This window comes from Erinaceus europaeus, chromosome 11 (genome assembly GCF_950295315.1).
Source record: "Erinaceus europaeus chromosome 11, mEriEur2.1, whole genome shotgun sequence".
Taxonomy (NCBI): domain Eukaryota; kingdom Metazoa; phylum Chordata; class Mammalia; order Eulipotyphla; family Erinaceidae; genus Erinaceus; species Erinaceus europaeus.
Window position 1 is genome coordinate 50,428,739 of NC_080172.1, and position 22,910 is coordinate 50,451,648.

Below are 22,910 nucleotides of genomic sequence, written 5' to 3' on the forward strand. Positions count from 1 at the left end.
TAGTTCTCGGGTGACCTAATCCCCGTGCCTGCGGGGGGGGGGGGGGGACCGCGCAGCACTTAACAGCCGAGGGGGGCAATTTAAAGAGGCGGGGCTCTAATTTCCCCCTGCACAGGAAACGCCCCAGAGCGTCTTATTAAAAAGCTGCCCTAGTAGCACTTAAAAAAAAAAGAAAGAAAAACACGATCAAATTTTTTAAATTCCTAGCTGCCCCAGGGTGTGGTGGACCTCTACCTGCCACTCCACTGGAGGGGACAGATGACCGCCAGGCCTCCTCTCCGGCACCCCTGCTGCCTCCCTTCTGGCTGCTTTCTTCCCGCTGCTGAGGAAGTGATGGAATGAGCCTGAGATCTCCAAGAAGCTTGCAGAACACAAGGGCACTCAGTTCCCCGCACGCCCAGATGCCTATCTAGCTGGGTTTGAATTATTGGACAAAGATTGGATTCTGGGTTAAGGGCTGAAGAGACTTAAGATGGACAGAGGGTGTCTTGGCGAATTCAAGGCATTAACTTTAGAGTGGTCAGGTTGCCTTATTTATTTCAGACTTACTCCTCCATTTATTAACTGGGAACACAGGCACATTATAACGTAGAGGTGGTGGTGATTGTACTTAACTCAGGGATCTGGTAGGAAGATTAGTTTCTGTAAATTGATTTCTTGCAACCGTGTCTCCTGCTGCATTGCAAATCACCCCAGAGCCAGACTACCAAGCGCCCTTTAGGCCTATTGACCCACACAACCCTCAAAGGAGGCAAATTTAGTGTGATTGTTGTGCAGATAGGCGAGAGGCTTAACTTGGATGTCTTAAGACAAGACACCAGTAGGCTTCTGTTTCCTTGGGGCCTCAGTTTCAGCTTCCACCTGGCTTCTCCTTCAGGGAGCCTTATTTAAAGGAGCTGGTACATACCCTACGCACCCACCCACCCATCTCCCCTGCCGGCCAGCATTAGCTTAGCCAGCCCAAAGGACTTAAGGGTATATGCAGAGGGATCCCCTCCTGCCCCGTCCTCCAGGACTCAAAACATAGCTTTGGGCCAGACCCTGGGTTGTGGCAGTACTAGGATGGGAAAGTGCTCCCCTTCCTCAGTAGGGAGACTCCCCTCATTTGTGGCCTCTATTTTTAGTGCTTCCCCAGGCTGGAACTGGAGAAACCGTTTAGTCATCAGGGTGTTTATTTTCCGGCTGTTTCCGACGTCGGGAAAGCAGAATGTTGAGACTGGAGAGATCCTGGGCTGCTGGAAAAGACTTCTTAGGAACTGGCCTGGGAATCCAACTTTGGATGGTAGGAGAAAAAAAAAAGAAGTGGGCAGGGGGCAATTAACCCCATCCCCCTAGAAGACCAACTGAACTGGGTGAGCTAGCCTCCAATTTAGAGGATCTCCAAGCCAAAGACCCTCTGGTCCCGGTTCTACTAGAAGGAGCCCTCCCAGATTATAAACAGCCTTAGAACAAATTCTTTCCCAGGACTAATTCTCATAAACCCCCTCCCTAGCTTCCCAAAGACCAAGGAAGTGAGCCTCCCGCCAACCACAACTCCAGCCAATCTCGAGCTCAGGGCAGGTTTGCCAGGGCTGTGATTGGTCCGCTGATCCTCCTAGCCTTGGAATGAAGGCTTCTTAACAAAGGAATGAGGAAGGAAGGTGAGTCACCTGGGAGGGTGTTAAAGGGCCAGGAGCCAGAGAAAGGAAAGGAGAAGAGCAGAGAGCTGCATTTGGGGATGTGGGGAGGAAGGATGGATTACCTTGGATCCAGATACACTGAAATGATAATTCATTAGAAGACAGAGTAGGAGAGACTAACATTACAACTGAAACAGAAGCTAGAACTTCAAATGAAAGAAAAAAGTTACATACATGAAGTCTTGAGGACATACGTGTCCTTAGAGAATGAAGAATGAATCTGTAGAATAATATTACTGGAACTTGGACAACATTAAGGATCTATTGAAAGTGACTCACTGCATCTTCTTCCAGCCCTGGACTACCCATACCAGAATTTTCTAGGTGGAAAAGGCCCAAGCACACTCAGATACCTAGGCTTCATTTTTTCTTCTCCTATGCCCTTCACCACATACACCCACACTGGCTTACAGCCCATTTTTTTTAGGGAAAAGTTGCTCTAACACTCAAAGTTCCTATAACATACCCTAAGATGCCCACAAGTGCCCTTGTATATGTAAACTCCCCTGTGCAATATTATCTACTTAATTTTAAATTTTACTTATTTATTAATGATAAATGAGAGCCAGAACATCACTCTGGCACATTGCAGGGTTTGAACTCAAGAACTCATACTTGACAGTCCAACACTTCATCATCACTATACCACCTCCTGGGCTGCACCATCTTCCTAAGTTTATATGATGAAGGATATCAACAGACTGTTTTCCTTATCCACTCTACCCTAAGCATTCCTAACCCAACTTAATTTAGAAATGTCTTCTTCATATCTGGGGATGTTTCTCTTCCTGACTGTTGGTTCAAACTCTGGGAAATCTTGGACTGCTCCAATCGCTTGGTTGACCCATCTTGCCTTCCCAGAATCATCTCTAAGCCTCCACCTCCACCTACCTTTTATTCCATGGGACTGATCATTCTTCCCGTGTCCCAGCAAAGGCACCCAATCCCTGTCACCCAACTGGTGAGGGAACAGCCATCAGAGCAGGGACATGCTCTGCACAGGGACTTGTGTGCAGTGGGTTCTGTGCTCTCTTATCATTGCACACCACACTGTACTGGTACTTTTGGTCTCCCATGTATTCTTCCTGAGCTCCTTGAGGGCAAGCAGTTCAACCCAGCCTTGGGGCTTCAGAGACTGGCGGGGAATGTGCTTAGCACATGCCCATGGTCACATATACCTATGTACGTGTAAGCAGGGCCAAGCATCTGAGCTAAAATGATGACAACTCCGCTGAGCACCTCTAAGACCCACGGTCAGCAGAGCGGCCAGCTCAAGGGTGAGGCTCTGCTCCCAGACAGGCCTAGCGCTGGCCAGGGCGGGTGGAGTGGCAGGAACAGTCAGAGCCATCCCAGGCTTTGGTGGCACAGTCATGTCCCCAGCTCAGTGCCAGGGGGCCAGAGGCCTGGCCAGGGGCAAAGGGCAAAGGCCTCACCCTGGAGCTGAGGGGGCGGTGGGGGGCACAAAGCCGGTCCTCGGTCAGTGCTCCCCGCACGCTTTAGTTCTCTGCCCCCAGGCTGGGCAGGATGTGGTGGCAGCTGCAGCAGGGTGGGCAGGATGTGGGGGTGGGGGCTGCGAAGCAGAGCCCGACAGCCTGCTCCCGGGTTCCTCCCTTCTTCCCTCTCCACACCCCCATCCCGCCCGCCCCCTCCGGGTCACGTGCTCCCAGCCCGGACACCCACGGACTATTTCCCCCCTTTGCGCGGAAGGACATGCTTGACATTGTAGAGTCACCACCGACTTAACTACGCCACGCCTTTTTCTCTCCCCGCCGCCCCGGACGTAAAAGTTTGCCATACACACATTTCTTCAAAGCCCTGAGCACGAAATCGGTGATGTCCCCTTTAAATGCAAATGAACATTCACCTCTCTCGCAGCCCCCCCACCCCCATCCCAACTTCTTTCCTCGTGCCTGGACTCCGCCAGCTGCCATTGACGTCACGCGTGCGTCAGCGTCGCCAGCCCAACCAGACAGCACGTGGGGAGAAAAAGGTGCTCTTAAAGGGCTCGCAGAGCGGGGCCTGTCGGCTTACTGCCTCGGAAAGGGAGCATGGGGGCAGGCAAGAAGCTGACTTGACAATGCCCTCCTCTGCTAATGTGCGCGATCCAGGTTCGAGCCCGCCTCTTATCGCATGGAAAAAAGCACTGGTGCTGTGGTCTTTCACTCTCTGTGCTTCTGTCTCTACCTAAAATAAGGGAAGGCATAGAATAGGAGGAGGCATTCTGGGGGTGGGGGACAGAGCAGGAGGTCTAGGTCTTTGTTCTGGATTACCCAGTCCTCTGGGAGAGAGAAGCAGAACATTGAAGGTAAAAGAGACTTGGCATTTTAAGACTCCCAACATACTGGGCAGGGGAAATAGCATAATAGTTCTGCAAAAACCTTCCGTGCCTGAGGATCAGAGGTCCCAGGTTCAGTTCTCAGCACCACCATTATCAAGAGCTGACCGGTGCTCTGTATTCTCTCTGTATCTTTCTCAGAAAAAAAAAGTAGCAAAAATACATTTTTAAAGACTCCCCCATCATAATTTCAGCCTCTCGTCTGTGCCTGACCAGCTTGTCCACAAATGCTATAGTTTATTTCACTTTGATATAGTCAACAGCAGGAATGAAGGATAGAGTCCAGATTCAGTTTTCATTGTAGAATGGAGTTTTGTGCAAAGCCACCTCCTCCAGGAGATTCTCCCTGATTGCTCTGCACGGCATAGGTAGAGACTACCTCTCTCTTGAACACACACAGCACTACATTCCTCCCATGTGTTATTATGAGGCAGTTATCAAGAGGACAGAACTTGAAATCATGTAACTGTGGCTTCAGATTCCATTGATACTATTTATTAGCAGGGTGGATTTGGACATGGCTCTGCACCTTAACTACAGTAATGGTGAGGTGAGGCTGGTGCTGAGACTATACACTTACTATGAGGTGAATGGAGCTATTTCTGTGAAGTTCTTGAGTGTGGTACCTACTGCACAGTCAGCATGCAGTAATGGTGCTGAGTAGGCAGTAGTTAAGATGGACATCTATCCCAATAAGATAACATATTGGCTATAGCACTGTACTTTAAAGCATGAGGTCCTGAGTTCAATCTCCATCATCCAATGTGCCCAAGTGATGCTCTGCTTCTCTCTCTTCCTCCTCTCTTTCTCTCTTTCTCTATCTCTCTCATTAGTAAATATATAAATATTTCAAAAGCAAACAAACTAAAAAAAAACTGAGCTTCTTGAGAGCGAGGACCATATGTTAGAGACAGATAGTCAGAGAGGCAGAGAGAGAATGAAAGAGACCACAGCACTGGGGGGTCGGGTTTGAGTGCAGCGATTTAAGCGCACATGGCGAGAAGCACAAGGACCCTCATAAGGATCCCAGTCAAGCCCCTGGCTCCCCACCTGCAGGAGAGTCATTTCACAAGCGGTGGGTGAAGCAGGTCAGCAGGTGTCTATCTTTCTCTCCCCCCTCTGTCTTCCCTTCCTCTCTCCATTTCTCTCTGTCCTATCCAACAACAACGAATCAATAACAACAATAATTACCAGAACAATGATAAAACAACAAGGGCAACAAAGGGGAGGGGGAATGGCCTCCAGGAGCAGTGGATTCGTGGTGCAGGCACCGAGCCCCAGCAAAAACCCTGGAGGCAAAAAAAAAAAAAAAAAAAGACCACAGCACTGAAGCTTCCTTCAATAAGTTGGGGACTGGGCTCAAACCTAGGTCATGCAAAGCAGCATACTATCTAAATTAACTATTTTGCTGGCCCAAGGCTGATATTTGATGCTTTAAATTTTTTGTGGATGGGAGATAGCATTGTGGTTCTGCGAAAGGTCTTCATGCTTGTAGTTCTGAGACCCCAGGTTCAATGCCCAGCTGAGCAGTGCTCTGGTAGAAATAATTATAAAAATGTTTATTGAAGGGGGTAAAGTAATGGCATACCCTGTTAAGTGCACATATTACTATGCACAAGGACCTGAGTTTGAGCCTCCACTCTTCACCTACAGGGAGGATGCTTCCCAAGCAGTGAAGCAAGTCTGCAGGTATCTAGCTTTCCCTTCCCTCTCAATTTCTCTCTGTCCTGTCAAATAAAATTGAAAGAAGAAAAATGGAAAAAGTGGCTGCTGGGAGCAGTGGATTCATACCGCTGGTAGGTACCGAGCCTCAGTGGTAACCCTGGTGGCAATATGTTTAAAAAAGATTATTTTGTTATTGAAGATGAGAAATAGCTCATTGGGTAAGGTTCCTGGTTGCTATGCACAGCCTAGACCCAGTCTGAGCCCAGCACCAACCGAGGAGTTCTACCATGAGAAGTTCTAATGCTTTGGTTTCTCTCTGTCTCTGTCTGTCTATCTGTCTCTCTCTCTCCTTGAGTGAAAAAGTTGGACTTGGAGTAGTGAGATTGCATTTCCCTAAGATCTCAGCATCACACACACACACACACACACACACACACACACACACACACACACACAGAGAGAGACAGAGAGAGTTTGAATGAATAATTCCTGCAGTTCCTGAAATTATTACCAGGAAGGAGAAAACATTACTAGTGGCCCCCCACAACCCCTCCCACCTCACCCTCTGTGCCCCAATTTTTTCTATTTCTTTTTTTTTATAATTTTTTATTCTCCTTTTTATAAAAAAATATTCCCTTTTGTTGCCCTTGTTATTATATTGTTGTGGCTATTATTGTCGTTGTTGTTCGATAGGACAGAGAAATAGAGAGAGGAGGGGAAGACAGAGAGGGGGAAAGACAGACAACTACACCGCTTGTGAAGCGACTCCCCTGTAGGTGGGGAACTGAGGGCTCGAACCGGGATCTTTATGCCTGTCCTTGCGCTTTGCGCCACATGCGCTTAACCCGCTGTGCTACAGCCTGACTCATTTTCTTTGTATTTCTTTATTTGATAAGATATAGAGAAATTGAGAGGGGAGGAAGAGAGAGGGAGAGAGACAGAGAGATGCCTATAGTACTGTTTCACCACTTATTATTTTTTAAGTATTTATTTATTCTCTTTTGTTATTTTGTTGTTGTTGTTATTGATGTCATTGTTGGATAGGACAGAGAGAAATGGAGAGAGGAGGGGAAGACAGAGAGGGGGAGAGATAGACAGACACCTGCAGACCTGCTTCATTGCCTGTGAAGCGACTCCCCTGCAGGTGGGGAGCCGGGGGCTCGAACCTGGATCCTTACGCTGGTCCTTGCGCTTTGTGCCACCTGCGCTTAACCCACTGTGCTACTATCCAACTCCCTGTTTCACCACTTATGAAGCTTCCCCTCTGAAGGTGGGAAGCAGGGACTCAAACCCAGGTCCTTGCAGATGGTAAAGTGTGTGTTTAACCAGTGCGTTGCTGCCCAGCTCTGCCTGTGCCCCAAGTTTTAAGCTGTCTCTCATGGTTGAGTTGGAGTCAGGCCCAAACTTTTCAGTGGTACCAAAAGTATCTCATGCAGACAATTGATTGGAGATGAAATCTTAACGGGCCATGCTCGGGGGTGGGGGGTGGGGAGGTGTGGGGTATACCCAGGCTTAGCCTCTGTCAGGGGACCACTAGTGATGAGCAGCAGGGAGGGCACTGTGTATTCGGGACTTTTCTAATCTGGAGCCTCCTCAGTTCTTCCGTAGGCCCTTTGCCTCCCCCCCCCAATCCCTCCACACACACCAGTCTCATCCCCCAGATTCCTAATAGTGGCAGTGGAGGTGGTAGGCACAAGATCTCCTGTCACCTGCTTTTAGCTCCATGGCCAGAGGAGCAGCAGCCACCTCCATCCTGATTCTGGTTCGGACTGTCTTGCAGCTGTTTTTCGCTCTCATTTTCAGTCTCTGTCATCTCTGAAGCAGAGGGGCTGACAGACACTAGAAGGGACTTCCTGCCGAGGAGGAACCCTGAACAGAAGACAGTGACAGCCAGTCTTCCTTGAAGACCAGGAGAAAGAAGTGAGACCCTCCCCCTGGCTGAAAGCAGTCCATGCACCCTGGAACTTTGGGGGAAAGGGGTAGCAGTAGGGATCCTCCTCAGGAATTTCCCCAGATCTTGGGGGGCGGGGAACAGGGGACTCCACCCTGAGTGGGTGGAATTCCACACAAGAGCACTGTGTTCCAGAAAACAAACAAACAAACCAAAAAAAAAAAAAAAACCCCAAAGAACTTGCCTTCAGTGTCCAGCTGATATTTCTGGCTGTCTTGTTTAATTATTCAAACCCAGGTTGGGGAGTGAGCTATTAAAAGCTCTCCTACTTGGGGACCCAGGCGGTCGGGAGACCAGCCAGGTGGCTACAGCAGCAGACCGCAGGGTTTGGGTGAGGTCACTTGGTCCAGCCTTCTGCCTCAGGACAGCCTCAGCCTTCTGGCCTCCTTTCAGCCTCCCGGAGGCTCCGCCCTTCTCCCTTCACCCTTCACCCAGCACTGACCGCTCATCTGCCCTCTCTGTCCTCTTCCCAGTCCTGGTTCTGAATGCTCAGATAATGCTTTTAGCAACTGGGGGTGGCAGGAGTGGAAAGCAGGTCACCCTGCCCTGAGACGACAGTCTGCCCCGTATGGAGAACCAGCCTCCAGGGCAGGGCTGGTTCCAACCATCACAGAGGAGCTTCTTCCCACACCAGCTTCTCCTGGGAACACTGACATTGTAGCTGAAAGGAACAGAGGGAAGGCAGTAGGAAGAATGTCTTCCTTTTAAAAATCTATAGAGAGGGAGTCTGGTGGTAGTGCAGTGGGTTAAGCGCAGGTGGCGCAAAGCGCAGGGACCAGCATAAAGATCCCAGTTCAAGCCTCCGGCTCCCCACCTGCAGGGGAGTTGCTTCACAGGCAGTAAAGCAGGTCTGCAAGTGTCTGTCTTTTTCTCCCCTTCTCTGTCTTCCCCTCCTCTCTCCATTTCTCTCTCTGTCTTATCCAATAACGACATCAATAATAACTACAACAATAAAAAAGGGCAACAGAAGGGAATAAATAAATGTTTTTTTAAGTGAACATTATTTTAAATATATATATATATAGAGAGATATTTATTAATGAGAGGGAGAGAGAGGGGAAGAGCATCACTGTGATACATGTGATGCTTGCATTCAAACTCAGACCTTGTATTTGAGAGTTTTAAAACTTTATCCACTGTACCACCGTTCAGCCTGCAACAAAGACTTTCTTTTCTGAGCCTGGGGCTCTCCCAGCTGCCCATAACTGCAGTGTCAATTTTTTTTTTTTTTGTCTCCAGTGTTATCGCTGGGACTTGGTGCCAGTACTATGGATCCACTCCTCCTGAGGGCCATTTTTTCCATTTTATTGGATAGGACAGAGAGAAATGGAGAATGGAGGGGTTGGGGTAGATAGTATAATGGTTATGCAAAGTTACTCTCATGCCTGAAGCTCCAAAGTCCCAGGTTCATTTCTCTGCACCACCATAAGCCACCACTCAGCAGCACTCTGGTAAAAAAAAAAAAAAAAAAAAAAAAAAGGTTAAAATAAAAATTTTTAAAAAGGAAGAGGGAAATAGAGAGGAAGAGAGAAGTATAGACACCTGCAGACCTGCTTCACCACTTGTGAAGCTTTCCCTCTGCAGGTGGGGATCTTTGCTTGAGTCTCTGTGCATTTAACTGGGTGTGCCACCTCCTGGCCCCTTCCAGTGCCAGTCCTTTTGTAGTTGAGACTGAAGTCCAGGGCAGGCTAAGTAGGGGGACCTAAATGCCTGCAGAGCATCTTCTGGGACCCCTCCCACCACAGGGGTGTGGTATGGTCACTATGGCAACCTGGGTCTGCACAGCCACTCTGTGGGAGTGAGGGGAGAGGGGACCAGGGCCCAGAGCAGGAGAGGTAGCCACAGATACCTGCCACCTCCCCAAGACTGACAAGGGGGTTATGGGGTTTCAGAATGAATAGGACAAGGGGTCTGGAGCCCCAAGAGAGGGGAGGGAGGGAATGCAAGGGCAGAGACCCAGAAACACAGGACAGAGCTGGGTCAGCAGCTCAGGGCTGCCTGCCCAAAGCCTAGCTCTAGGGGTGAGACAGGATTTTCCAAGAGTCAGGATTGGACTTGGGGATTTAAAAAGAGCCTTGGGTTTCACACTCAGGCCTATTTTGGGGCTCTTCCCCACACATTCCCTGGTGGGGTGGGCTGTGGCAGCTTTGTGGGGTCCAGCTGGGTTCTGTGTGTATGTGTGTGTGTCTCTGGGTTCTCCGTGTGTGTGTGTGTGTGTGTGTGTGTGTGTGTGTGTGTGTGTGTGTGTGTAAGCAAGCTGTTGCTAAGCAACTGAGGCTGTGTACCTGGAGGGCATACTCGGGGTGGGAGTGGGTAGGCTGGCAGAGCTGGAGTTGGCAGAGGAGCAGAGTTTCAGAGTAGGAGGACTCTCAGGCTGTTCCACAGAGCCAGGCTTGGGGAACAAGGCCAGGGGATGAAAGAGCAGGTAAAACAGCTAGCTAGCTTTCTATCTTTCTTTTTAATTTTTTAAAAAATTTCTTTATTGGGGAATTAATGTTTTACATTCAACAGTAAATACAGTAGTTTGTACATGCAGAACATTTCTCAGTTTTCCATATAACATTTTTTTTTTTTTTTACCAGAGCACTGCTTAGCTCTGGCTAATGGCAGTCTAGGGGATTGAACCTGGGACCTCAGAACTTCAGGCATGAGAGTCTCTTTGCATAACCATTATGCTATCTTCCCCTCTTTTTTTAAAATTATATTTACTTATTTCTTAGCTAGAGATAGCCAGAAATTGAGAGGAAGGGGGACGTAAAGAAGGAGAGAGACAGAGAGACACCTGCAGCACTGCTTCACCACTTGTGAAGTTTTTCCCCTGTAGGTGGGGACCAGGGGCTTAATCCCAGGTCCTTTCACATTGTAACATGTGCACTTACCAGGTGCACCACCACGCAGCCCCCCTTTTTCTCTCTCTCGCTCTTTCTTTCTCTCATTTCCTTTCTTTCCTTCTCTCTTTCTTACCAGAACACTGCTCAGCTCTGGCTTATGGTGGAACTGAGGGTTAAACCTGGGAACTCTGAGCCTCAGGCATGAAAGGCTTTTGTAGAACCATGCTGCTGTCTCCAGTTTTAAGCATATTATTTATTTATTTATTTTAATTGAGGAGAGAACCAGCTCACCACTCTGCCACATGCAATGCCAGGGACCCAGTTCAGGACCTCATACTTGTAAGACCAAGGCCTTCCTCACTGCACCACCTGCCAGCAGGCCACAGTCAGTCATCTTTCATAGACGATAGGAAGTATCATGCACCTACCCTGTGACCATCCCTGAGGAGAGACTGTCCTTCCCCCTCTATCCCTGTCACCTACCCGCTTCCTGGCTAACCATTCTGGAACCTGAACCCGTGCCACTCTTTAGCTGTTCCCTCCCTTACCCAGAAATAACACCTGTGTCCTAGTGGTGTCCCCTGAAACCCTGGGCCAGGGTAAAGTGGATATTGCGGGGTCTCTGCCCAGCCCCTGCTAGTGCCAGGGCCCCTGACTCCCATCAAGCACACAGCACATAGGCTGGTGAATATCTTCTTGCCACTTGTCCTGGCAAGGCCCCACATTCCTCAGGGAGAGGGGTGTTCAGCAGCCCCCTGCTCCTCCCAGTGAGGCTGGGAGGTTCTGAGTTCTCCAGATCAAAGCCTGTGACCAGCACCCAGGACTCGCCACTGAAGCTGTCTCCATCCTGACTTAGAGAAGGATGGGGATTTGGGGATGGCAGGTGTAGGCTTGCTTGACCCAGGTTCAAGCTCTTGGCCCCACCTTCAGGGAAGAAGCTTCAAGAACAATGGAGCAGGCCACAGGTGTCTCTTCTTTTCTTGGTCTGTCCCTGCCTACCCAACAATTCCATCGCTTTTGGTAACCATTTTTCTCCCCTTTAATTTTTTTTTCCTGCTGAGCTTGAAGAGACAGTATAATGGTTCTGGTGGAGGCCTTGCTCACTGAGCTGTAGTCCTAGGATTCACCCAGGTTTCTTTCCCTGTATCTTTGTCTTATTAAAATAAAATAAAATAATATAACATATATTTTGGAAGGTAGCATAGTGATTATGGAAAAAGATTTTCATGCCTAAGGCACCAAAGTTGCCAGATTCAATCCCCAGAACCAGAACCACCATAAGCCAAAGCTGAGCAGTGCTCTGGTAAAATAAAATAAAATAAAATAAAATATTTCTTTCTTCTCTTCCCACCTTATGTGCAGCACATCTGGCCCAGAAGTGTCACCCTCCTTGTGCAGATGGAACTTATTCATGGGCAACTGTCTTGTCTGGGCCTGGGCAAGAGTTACGGGAGTGTAGGAAGTGGCACACAATGTCACCATGCACAGAGACCTGGGTTCAAGCCTCTGCTCCCTACCTACAGGAGGGAATGTTCATAAGCAGTAGAGCAGTGCTACAGGTATCTCTGCTTTTTTCTTTCTATTTCTCCCCATCTCTCACCTTCTAGCTAGAAAACAAACAAACAAAACCCCAAAAACCTGCCTGCCCTGGGAACAGTGGAGTCACATAGACACTGAGCCTCAGTGATAACCCTGGTAACAAAACATAACAAGAATCAAAGGAGAAAAGGCTATTTTATTTTCTCTTTATATTTTATTTTACTGTATTTGATTTTGTCACTTTTTTATTGTTGAATAATGTTACATTGAGTGTATGCCCCATAATTTTTATCCAGTCATCTGTTGAAAGACATTGTGGTCATTTATAAGTTTTTGCTATTGTGAATAAAGCCACTATGAATCTCTTCCAGTCAGTCTTCTTATATCTTTTGGGTAAATGGCTAGCAGTGGAATTGCTGGACCATAAGGTATGTTCCATTTGTATTTTTTAAAGATTTTATTTATTTATTAATGAGTAAGATAGGAAGAGAGAGAGAGAAAGAACCAGACATTATTCTGGTACATGTGCTGCCGGGGATTGAACTCAGGACCTCATGCTTGAGGGTCTAGTGCCTTAGCCACTGTGCCACCTTCCCAAGCACTCCATTTGTATTTGTTTAAGGATTCTTCGTACTGTTCTCCATAATGCCTGTACCAATTTGCATTCCTACCAGCAGTGTAGTAGGGTTCCTATCTCTTCACATCCTCTCCAACACTTATCTTCTCTTATTTTATTGATAGAGCCCATTCTCATAGGCTATTTTATTTTGCATTTCTCTAATGATGAGTGAATTGGAGCATTTCCACATATGTCTCTGTGCTAAGTGTAACTCTTCAGAAAACCATATCTTCTGCTCACTTTTTTATTGGGCTGTTCTTTATCTTTTTGTTGAACTGTATGAGCTCTTTATAGAAGCTTGATATCAACTACTTGTCTGAAGTGTACTGTACAAATATCTTTTCCCTGTGGTACGGGAGGTGGCACAGTGAATAAAGCATTAGATTCTCAAGCATCAGGTCCCGAGTTCAATCCCTGGCAGCACATGTACCAGAGTGATGTCTGGTTCTTTCTTTCACAATTCCTATCTTTTTCATTAATAAATGAATCAAATATTTAAATATATATATATTTCCATTTTCTGGGTTTTCTGTTTATCCTTATGAAATTTTCTTTTCTTTTATATGACTTTTTTTCCAAATATTAATTATTTATTCCCTTTAGTTGCCCTTGTTGTTTTATTGTTGCAGTTATTATTGTTGTTGTTATTGATGTCGTTGTTGTTGGATAGGACAGAGAGAAATGGAGAGAGGAGGGGAAGACAGAGAGGGGGAGAGAAAGATAGACACCGGGAGTACGGCGGTAGGGCAGGTTAAGCGCAGGTGGCGTTAAGCACAAGGACCGGCATAAGGATCCCAGTTCGAGCTCCTGGCTCCCCACCTGCAGGGGAGTCGCTTCACAGGCAATGAAGCAGGTCTGCAAGTGTCTATCTTTCTCTCTCCCTCTCTGTCTTCCCCTCCTCTCTCCATTTCTCTCTGTCCTATGCAACAATGATGACATCAGTAACAACAACAATATTAACTACAACAATAAAACAACAAAAGGGAATAAATAAATGAATTTTTTTAGAAAAACAAAGAAAGATAGACACCTGCAGACCTGCTTCACCGCCTGTGAAGCAACTCCCCTGTAGGTGGGGAGCTGGGGGCTCGAACCGGGATTTTTACACTGGTCCTTGCACTTTGCGCCACATGCGCTTAACCCGCTGCGCTACCGCCCACTTCCCTTTTATATGACTTTTTAAAAAATCAGGGAGTCGGGTGGTAGCGCCTCGGGTTAAGCACATGTGGCACAAAACATAAGGACCGCCTTAAGCATCCCGGTTTGAGCCCCCGGCTCCCCATCTGCAGGGGAGTCGATTCACAGGAGGTGAAGCAGGTCTACAGGTGTCTTTGTCTTCCCCTCCTCTCTCCATTTCTCTCTGTCCTATCCAACAACGACGACATAAATAATAACTACAACAATAAAACAACAAAGACAACAAAAGGGAATAAATAAATATAAAAAAACAAAAAATCAATTAATCCCGATTTCTTGATGACCTTTATCATAAATGGGTGTTGGACCTTATCTAGTGGTTTTTCTGCATCGATTGATAAGATCAATTGATTTTTATCTTTTTTTTTGTTGATATGGTGGATTACATTGATTGACTTTCAGATGTTGAACCATCCTGTTTCCCAGGAATGAATCCCACTTAGTCTTGATGGATTATTATTATTTTGTATTTTATTGTTTTTAACCAGAGCACTGATCAGCTCTGGTTTATGGTGGTGTGGGGGATTGAACCTGGGACTTTGGAGCCTCGGGAACGAGTCTGTTTCCATAACCATTATGCTATCTACTCCTGCCGGATTATTCCTTAACATATTGTTCGATTTGATTAGCCAAGATTTTGTTGAGGATCTTTCCATTGATGCTCATCAGGTTTACAGTTTATAGATATAAGTTTATAGTTTTCTTTTTTGGTGGAGATCAAAGTGATGTTAGCCTCATAGAGTGTGTTTGGGAGTATTCCCTCTTCTGTTTTCTGGAAGGGTTTGAGGTGAATGGGTATTAGTTCTTCTTTGAATGTTTTATAGAATTCATTAGTATAGCCATCGGGACTTAGCTTTTGTTCTTGGGGAGGCTTTTGATTGTTTCAATTTCTGCACTAGTGATTGGCCCATTAAGTTTATTTACTTCTTCTTGTGTCAAGGTTGGCAGTTGGTATGACTCTAAGAATGTGTCCATTTCTTCTAAGTTGTCAAATTTATTTCCATATAGATGTCCATAATAGTCTTGCATGATCTTTTGTATCTCTGCCTTGATATCTTGCATGATCTTTTGTATCTCTGTTGTAATATTTCCTCTTTTGCTTGTGAATGATTTATCATAGTTTTTTTTTTTCTCTTAATGAGTGTATCTAGTGGGTTATCTATTTTATTTATCCTTTCATTTTTTTTTCCTTTTTGCCCCCAGGGTTATCACTGGGGCATAGTGCCTGCACTCCTCTGCTTGTAGAGGCTCTTTTTTCCCCTTTTGTTGCCCTTGTTGTTTTATTGTTATTATTGATGTCGTCATTGTTGGATAGGACAGAGAAAAATGGAGATAGGAGGGGAAGACAGAGAAGGGGAGAGAAAGACAGACACCTGCAGACCTGCTTCACTGCTTGTGAGGCAACTCCCCCGCAAGTGGGGAGCTGGGGACTCGAACTGGGTTCCTTATGTGGGTCCTTGCGCTTAACCTGCTGCACTACTGCCCGGCCTCCTGTCCTTTCTTAAAAGAAGTTTTTGTTTTGTTTTGTTAGAAATTTTACATTTCATTTTACTATTTATTTATTTTACCAGAGCACTATTCAGCTCTGACTTATGGTGGTGGTGGGGTGGGGTAGGGGATTGAACCAGGGACTTTGCAGCCTCAGGCATGAGAGTCTCTTTGTATAACCATTATGCTACATACCCCCACCCCTATTTATCCTTTCAAAGAACCAGCTCTTGGAATGATTAACCAAGTATGCCACCATCTGGCCTGTCCCTTGTTTTGTATTTTGATTACCATAAGTGTAATAACTAACACATTATATCTTTTAAACTTTGGACTTACTAGTATTTGATAGTACTGTTCTTTCCATTACCTCCCCTTGTTATTTTTCTTATTTCTGTTGTGTGCTTAGTTCTAGTCTGCTTTTGTTCACCTCACTTAGAACCTATAATACTTTGTTTCTTCTTTTGATGGTGGCAAACTCATTTTGCTTTTGAATATTTTAAAAGATCTTTATATCTCCCTTGTATTTTAAGGATAGCTTTTCAGGACAGAGACTGCATGGCTGGCAGTTCTTATCTTTTAATATATTTTTTAAATATTTAATTATTCCTTTTTTGGCCCTTGTTGTTTTATTGTTGTAGTTATTCATCCTTGTTGGATAAGACAGAGAGAAATGGAGAGAGGAGGGGAAGACAGAGAGGGGGAGAGAAAGACACCTGCAGACCTGCTTCACCGCCTGTGAAGCGACTCCCCTGCAGGTGGGGAGCTTGGGGCTCGAACCGGGATCCTTATGTCTGTCCTTGTGCTTTGTGCCACCTGCACTTAACTTGCTGTGCTACCACCTGACTCCCATCTTTTAATATTTTAAATATGTCATTCCTCTCTCATTGTTTCTAGTTTGTGAAGAAAAATCTGATGAGAGCCTGATAACTTTACCTTTGCATATCACTTCTTTCCTTTCCCAGCAGCCTGTAATATTCTTTCTTATCCTTGAGTTTTGATAGTTTCACTATATGTCTTGGTGTTGGTCTTTTTGTATTTAGGTACCTGGGTGGACACTTTTTTTTCCAGGAAGTTTATGTTCTGAGGATTGCCTAGGTGAGGAAAATTTTCAGATACAATTTCTCTGAATATAGCCTCTGCTCCCATCACTCCGTCCTTTCCCTCATGAATTCCTTAGATTGAATTCCTTACATCACTCTTACATTGATGGAATCTGCTATTTCTCAGAGTGTTGCTTCAGTTTTTCTAAACTTTTCCTCTCTACTATCTTAGGGCTCGGTGCATGCACCATGAATCCACTGCTTCTGGAGGCTTTTTTTTTTTCCTTTTTGTTGTCATTATTTTTTTATTGTTGTTGTGGTTATTGTTATTGATGTTGTTATTGTTGGATAGGACAGAGAGAAATGGAGAGAGGAGGGGAAGACAAAGAGAGATAACTGCAGACCTATTTCACCGCCTGTGAAGTGACTCCCCTGCAGGTGGGGAGCTGGGGGCTCAAATTGGGATCCTTGTGATGGTCCTTGCACTTTGCGCCATGTGCGCTTAACTGGCTACTATCTTAAATTGAAAGAGTGGGCTAATTGCACCTTTTAGTATCAAAGTTGTTTTTTTTTTTTTTTTTTTTTACCAGAACACTTCAGTTCTGGCTTATGGTGGTATGGGGGATTGAACCTGGAATGTTGGAGAGCCTCAGGCATAACAGTCTGTTTGCATAACCATTATGCTATCTACCCTCCACGTGAGTCTACTTCTAAAGCTTGATACTTGAGCTAGTCCTGCACTCACAATGTCTTTTGCACCCTTCAAGTCTATCTGAAATTCATGCTTCCTAACTGCTTGGTGAATTCTCTTTGATGTTTTTTCATTTTTTTCTAATTTGTTGGAGAACTTTGTTTGAAGTTCTTCCTTTGTGTACCCTAACTCCTAAATAAAATATTCTTTCTATTCTTTAGTATGCTTTTAAATACTGTGTTTGAATTCTTGGAGAGACCTTATAGTGAGTTTTCTATAGTCTTCCTCTGATAGTCCTTTTTTTAAAAAAAAAAAATTATTTATTTATTTATTTATTCCCTTTTGTTGCCCTTGTCTTATTATTGTAGTTATTGTTGTTATTGATGTCATCATTATTGGATAGGACAGAGAGAAATGGAGAGAGGAAGGGAAGACAGAGAGGGGGAGAGAAAGACTGACACTTGCAGACCTGCTTCATCGCTTGTGAAGCGACTCCCCTGCAGGTGGGGAGCTGGGGGCTTGAACCGGGATCCCTTCACCGGTTCTTGGTCTCTGCACCATGTAGGCTTAACCCACTGTGCTACTGCCTGACTCCCTCATAGTCCTTCTATATCTAAAATCCTGGAGTCTTTCTGTTTCATTTCTCTCTTTTTGAGTAGTCATGTTCTGAAATTTGTTTTTGCTATTTCTCTGTTGTTTGTGCACTTATTGTGCTGGCTATTACTGAGCCGATGAATGGTACTATTACTATAATTATTAGACTTCACTTGTATATATATTAGATGGTGGAGAGTGGAGTTGGAGTTGTTTCTTGTTATCCCCTTGAGCTGTATTATATTCTTTTTAGTGTGTATAAATAGCTTCTCTGTAGAATTTTTCTCAATTCTAGCCACAGGTGTTTGCTACTAGGTGTCAATTGTGTTTGAAGAAGCAGGTTTTAGTTTTTCATTTGGCTGTCAGCTGCCACCTATTACCTTTTAGCTGCCAGCTGCCACAAATTACCTTCTGAATGTCTGTTTTAGTTTGGGAATGCAGACCAGACTGGTCTGGCAAATCCCCTTTTACTGTGGTGTGACCATACCACCAGTTCAGCAGACTCTTACCCCCGAGACCAATGGCCAAAGCTCAGAGGTCACTACTCTCAGTCAGCACCCTGCAGGCAGCCTTGACTGCTATTGCTCATTGACAAAATGGTGCCATTTGTTGCCAGAGCTCCCAACCTCCAGGTACTTGGCTTCAATCCTGTTCGCCTTCTCACCTTGTCCATGCACACCAGTACCCACTGAGGCCATGAAGTTTGTAGATGTCCCAGCTGCAGTTCAGTGGACTTTATGGATTTGATGGTTGTCAGTATTTGTTGTTTTAGGGGGAGAGTCTTTGCTGTTCGATGTTAGTCCATAACCATGTCTTATGGAAGTCCTCCAGGATAGAGATTTTCTTTTTTTTTTTTTTAAATAATTTATTTCTTTATTGGGGAATTAATGTTTTACATTCAACAGTAAATACAATAGTTTGTACATGCATAACATTCCCCAGATTCCTATTTAACAATACAACCCCCACTATGTCATTCATCATCTTTCATGGACCTGTATTCTCCCCACCCACCCCAGAGTCTTTTACTTTGGTGCAATACTCCAATTCCATTTCAGGTTCGACTTGTGTTTTATTTTCTAATCTTGTTTTTCAACTTCAGCCTGAGAGTGAGATCATCCCATATTCATCCTTCTGTTTCTGACTTATTTCACTCAACATGATTTTTTCAAGGTCCATCCAAGATCGCCTGAAAACGGTGAAGTCACCATTTTTTACAGCTGAGTAGTATTCCATTGTGTATATATACCACAACTTGCTCAGCCATATCTGTTGTTGGACACCTGGGTTGCTTCCAGGTTTTGGCTATTACAAATTGTGCTGCCAAGAACATATGTGTACACAGATCTTTTTGGATGGATGTGTTGGGTTCCTTAGGATCTATCCCCAGGAGGGGAATTGCAGGGTCATAGGGTAGGTCCATTTCTAGCCTTCTGAGAGTTCTCCAGACTGTTCTCCACAGAGGCTGGACCAATTGACATTCCCACCAGCAGTGTGGGAGGGTTCCTTTGACCCCACACCCTCTCCAGCATTTGCTGCTGTTACCTTTTCTGATGTATGACATTCTCACAGGAGTGAAGTGGCTATCTCATTGTTGTCTTGATTTGCATTTCTCTGACAATCAGAGACTGGGAGCATTTTTTCATGTGTTTCTCAGCCTTTTGGATCTCTTCTGTGGTGAATATTCTGTCCATGTCCTCCCCCCATTTTTGGATGGGGTTATTTGTTGTCTTGTTGTTGAGTCTGGCAAGCTCTTTATATATGTTGGTTATTAAACTCTTATCTGATGTATGGCATGTAAAGATCTTCTCCCATTCTGTGAGGGGTCTCTTGGTTTGGGTAGTGGTTTCTTTTGCTGTGAAGAAGCTTTTTAATTTGATGTAGTCCCATAGGTTTATACTTGCCTTAGTCTTCCTTGTAATTGGATTCGTTTCATTGAAAATGTCTTTAAAATTTATGCGGAAAAAAGTTCTGCCAATATTTTCCTCTAAGTATCTGATAGTTTCTGGTCTAACATCCAAGTCCTTGATCCACTTGGAATTTACTTTTGTATTTGGTGAAATACAGTGCTTCAGTTTCATTCTTCTGCATGTTTCAACCCATTGTTTCCAACACCATTTGTTGAAGAGACTCTGCTTTCCCCATGTAATAGTCTGGGCCCCTTTGTCAAAGATTAGATGTCCATAGGTGTGGGGCCTCATTTCTGGGCTCTCAGTTCTATTCCACTGGTCAGTGTGTCTGTTCATGTTCCAGTACCAAGCAGTTTTGATGACAATGACCCTATAATACAGTTTGAGATCTGGGAGTGTGATGCCTCCGGTTCTGTTCTTTTTTCTCAAGATTGTTTTGGCAATTCTAGGTCTTTTCTGGTTAAACATTTTCAGATAAACATTTGTAGCATTTTTTCTATTCTCCCAAAAAATGTGCTTGGGATCTTGATGGGGATAGCATTAAATTTGTAGATGGCTCTGGGTAATATATTCATTTTGATGATGTTAATTCTTCCAACCCATGAACATGGAATATCTTTCCACTTCTTTGTGTCTTTTTCAATTTCCTTGAGTAGTGACTCATAATTTTCAGTATACAAGTCTTTCACTTCTTTGATTAGGTTTACTCCTAGATATTTTATTGTTTTTGTTGCTATAGAAAAAGGAACTGATTTCTGGATTTCAATTTCTTCTAACTTAGTGTTTGCATAGAGGAATGCCAATGACTTTTGAATGTTAATTTTATAGCCTGACACATTACTGTATTGCCTAATGATTTCCAAAAGCTTCTTGCTGGATTCCTTAGGTTTTTCCATGTATACTATCATGTCATCTGCAAATAAGGAGAGTTTGACTTCTTCTCTTCCAATCTGTATGCCTTTAATTCCTTGCTCCTGCCTGATTGCTATGGCAAGAACTTCCAACACTATGTTGAATAGTAATGGTGATAGTGGGCAGCCCTGTCTAGTACCTGATCTGAGTGGAAATGCTTCCAGTTTTTCACCATTGAGTATGATGTTGGCTGTAGGTTTGCTATATATAGACTCCACTATCTTCAGGAATTTTCCATCTATTCCCATTTTTTGTAGTGTTTTGATCATAAAGGGATGTTGTATTTTGTCAAAGGCTTTCTCTGCATCTATTGATGTGACCATGTGGTTTTTGGTCTTGCTTTTGTTGATGTGGTGGATCACATTGATTGATTTACGAATATTAAACCAACCTTGCATGCCTGAGATAAACCCCACTTGGTCATGATGAACAATCTTTTTGATATACTGCTGTATCCGGTTGGCTAGAATTTTGTTCAATATTTTCGCATCTATGTTCATCAGAGATATTGGTCTGTAGTTTTCTTTTTTGGTTGTATCCCTGTCTGCTTTTGGTATCAGGGTGATGTTGGCTTCATAGAAGCTGGCAGGGAGTATTCCAGTGTCTTCAATCTTCTGGAAGACTTTTAAAAGTAGAGGTATTAGTTCTTCTTTGAATGTTTTGTAGAATTCATTTGTAAAACCATCTGGTCCAGGACTTTTATTTTTGGGAAGATTTTTGATAACTGTTTCAATTTCATTAACTGTGATGGGCCTGTTCATGTTATCCACTTCCTCTTTACTTAGTTTTGGAAGTTGGTAGGTATCTAGGAAATCATTCATTTCTTCCAGGTTCTCTAGCTTGGTGGCATATAGTTGTTCATAGAAGCCTCGCATGATATGTTGAATTTCTGCAGTGTCTGTTGTGATATCTCCTCTTTCATTTACTATCCAATTTATTTGGGTCTTCTCCCTTTTTTGTTTTGTGAGTCTGGCTAAAGGTTTGTCGATTTTGTTTACTCTTTCGAAGAACCAATATTTATTTTCATTGATCTTTTGTATGGTTTTCCTATTCTCAATGTTATTTATTTCTGCCCTAACTTTAGTGATTTCTGTCCTTCTGGTTGCTTTAGGATTCCTTTGTTCTTCTTCTTCTAGGTCTTTAAGATGTGCAATCAGGCTGTTTATTTGTGCCTTTTCTTGTTTCCCAATGTGTGCTTGTATAGCTATAAACTTCCCTCTTAGGACTGCTTTAGCTGTGTCCCAAATATTTTGATAGCTTGTGTCTTCATTTTCATTGAACTCTCGAAACATTTTGATTTCTTCCTTGATTTCCTCTTTGACCCAGAAGTTGTTAAGAAGTGTACTGTTGAGCTTCCACATTTTGGTACTGTTACTAATCTTTTGTTGATTGTTAAGTGTTAGTTTAATTCCACTGTGGTCTGAGAAGATGCTTGGGATGATTTCAGTGCTCTTGAATTAGCTGATGCTGTCTTTGTGGCCTAACATATGGTCTATCCTTGAGAATGATCCATGTGGATTTGAGTAAAATGTGTATTCCAGTTTCTTGGGATGAATGACTCTGAAAATGTCCAATAGTTCTAGTTTATCTATCTCTTCATTTAGCTCCCTTATGTCTTTACTGATTTTCTTCCTGGATGATCTGTTAAGTTGAGAGAGTGGGGTGTTGAAGTCCCCCACTATGATTGTGTTACTGTTAATATATTGCTGTAGGTCTTTCAGTAGAAGTTTGATGTATTTGGATGGCTTCTCATTGGGTGCATAGATATTAATAATTGTTAAGTCCTCTTGATTGACTGATATCTGAGCATTAAGTAGTGTCCATTCCTATCTTTTTAAATCTTATCTATTTTATTTTATTTTTTTTATATATTTTTAAAATTTATTTTATTTATTTATTCCCTTTTGTTGCCCTTGTTGTTTTATTGTTGTAGTTATTATTGTTGTTGTCGTTGTTGGATAGGACAGAGAGAAATGGAGAGAGGGAGGGGAAGACAGAGAGGAGGAGAGAAAGATAGACACCTACAGACCTGCTTCACCGCCTGTGAAGCGACTCCCCTGCAGGTGGGGAGCCGGGGTTCGAACCAGGATCCTTATGCCGGTCCTTGTGCTTTGCGGCACCTGCGCTTAGCCCGCTGCACTACAGCCCGACTCCCAATCTTATCTATTTTAAAGTCTATTGTGTCAGATATGAGAATAGCTGCTCCTGCCTTTTTTTGTGGGCCACTGGCTTGTATGATAGTTTTCCATCCTTTCACTTTAAGTCTGTGTTTGTCTTGTTGAGTTAGGTGAGTTTCCTGTAGACAACATATTGTTGGGTTGTGTTTTCTGATCCATCTTCCTACTCTGTGTCTTTTAATAGGTGAATTCAGGCCATTGACATTTATTGATATCAAAGACTGAAGATATTTTAACGCCATTCTTGTAGAGTTTTAGAGTGTTCTCATATATGGCCTA

The 22,910-nt window shown here is 44.2% G+C and overlaps 2 long non-coding RNA genes across 6 annotated transcripts in view; one reads left to right on the top strand and one right to left on the bottom strand.

The window, feature by feature from the left end:
- The window catches only part of LOC132541348 (uncharacterized), an 87,545-nt gene that overhangs the window by 388 nt on the left and 64,247 nt on the right, over positions 1-22,910 (top strand). For 2 of the 5 annotated variants that reach the window (XR_009552548.1, XR_009552550.1), the window contains exons 2-3: positions 1,125-1,282; positions 1,493-1,640. This is a non-coding gene — a long non-coding RNA (uncharacterized LOC132541348). Of the gene's footprint in view, positions 1-1,124; positions 1,283-1,492; positions 1,641-3,554; positions 3,670-5,633; positions 5,704-7,482; positions 7,600-11,823; positions 12,375-22,910 lie in introns of those variants that run through there. The other 3 variants (XR_009552547.1, XR_009552546.1, XR_009552549.1) reach the window with 3 other exon arrangements.
- On the bottom strand, positions 521-7,524 carry LOC132541349 (uncharacterized). The gene is made up of 3 exons (XR_009552551.1): positions 7,389-7,524; positions 3,751-3,863; positions 521-1,273 (listed from the first exon to the last, which is right to left on the bottom strand). It is a non-coding gene; the product is annotated as an uncharacterized LOC132541349 (long non-coding RNA).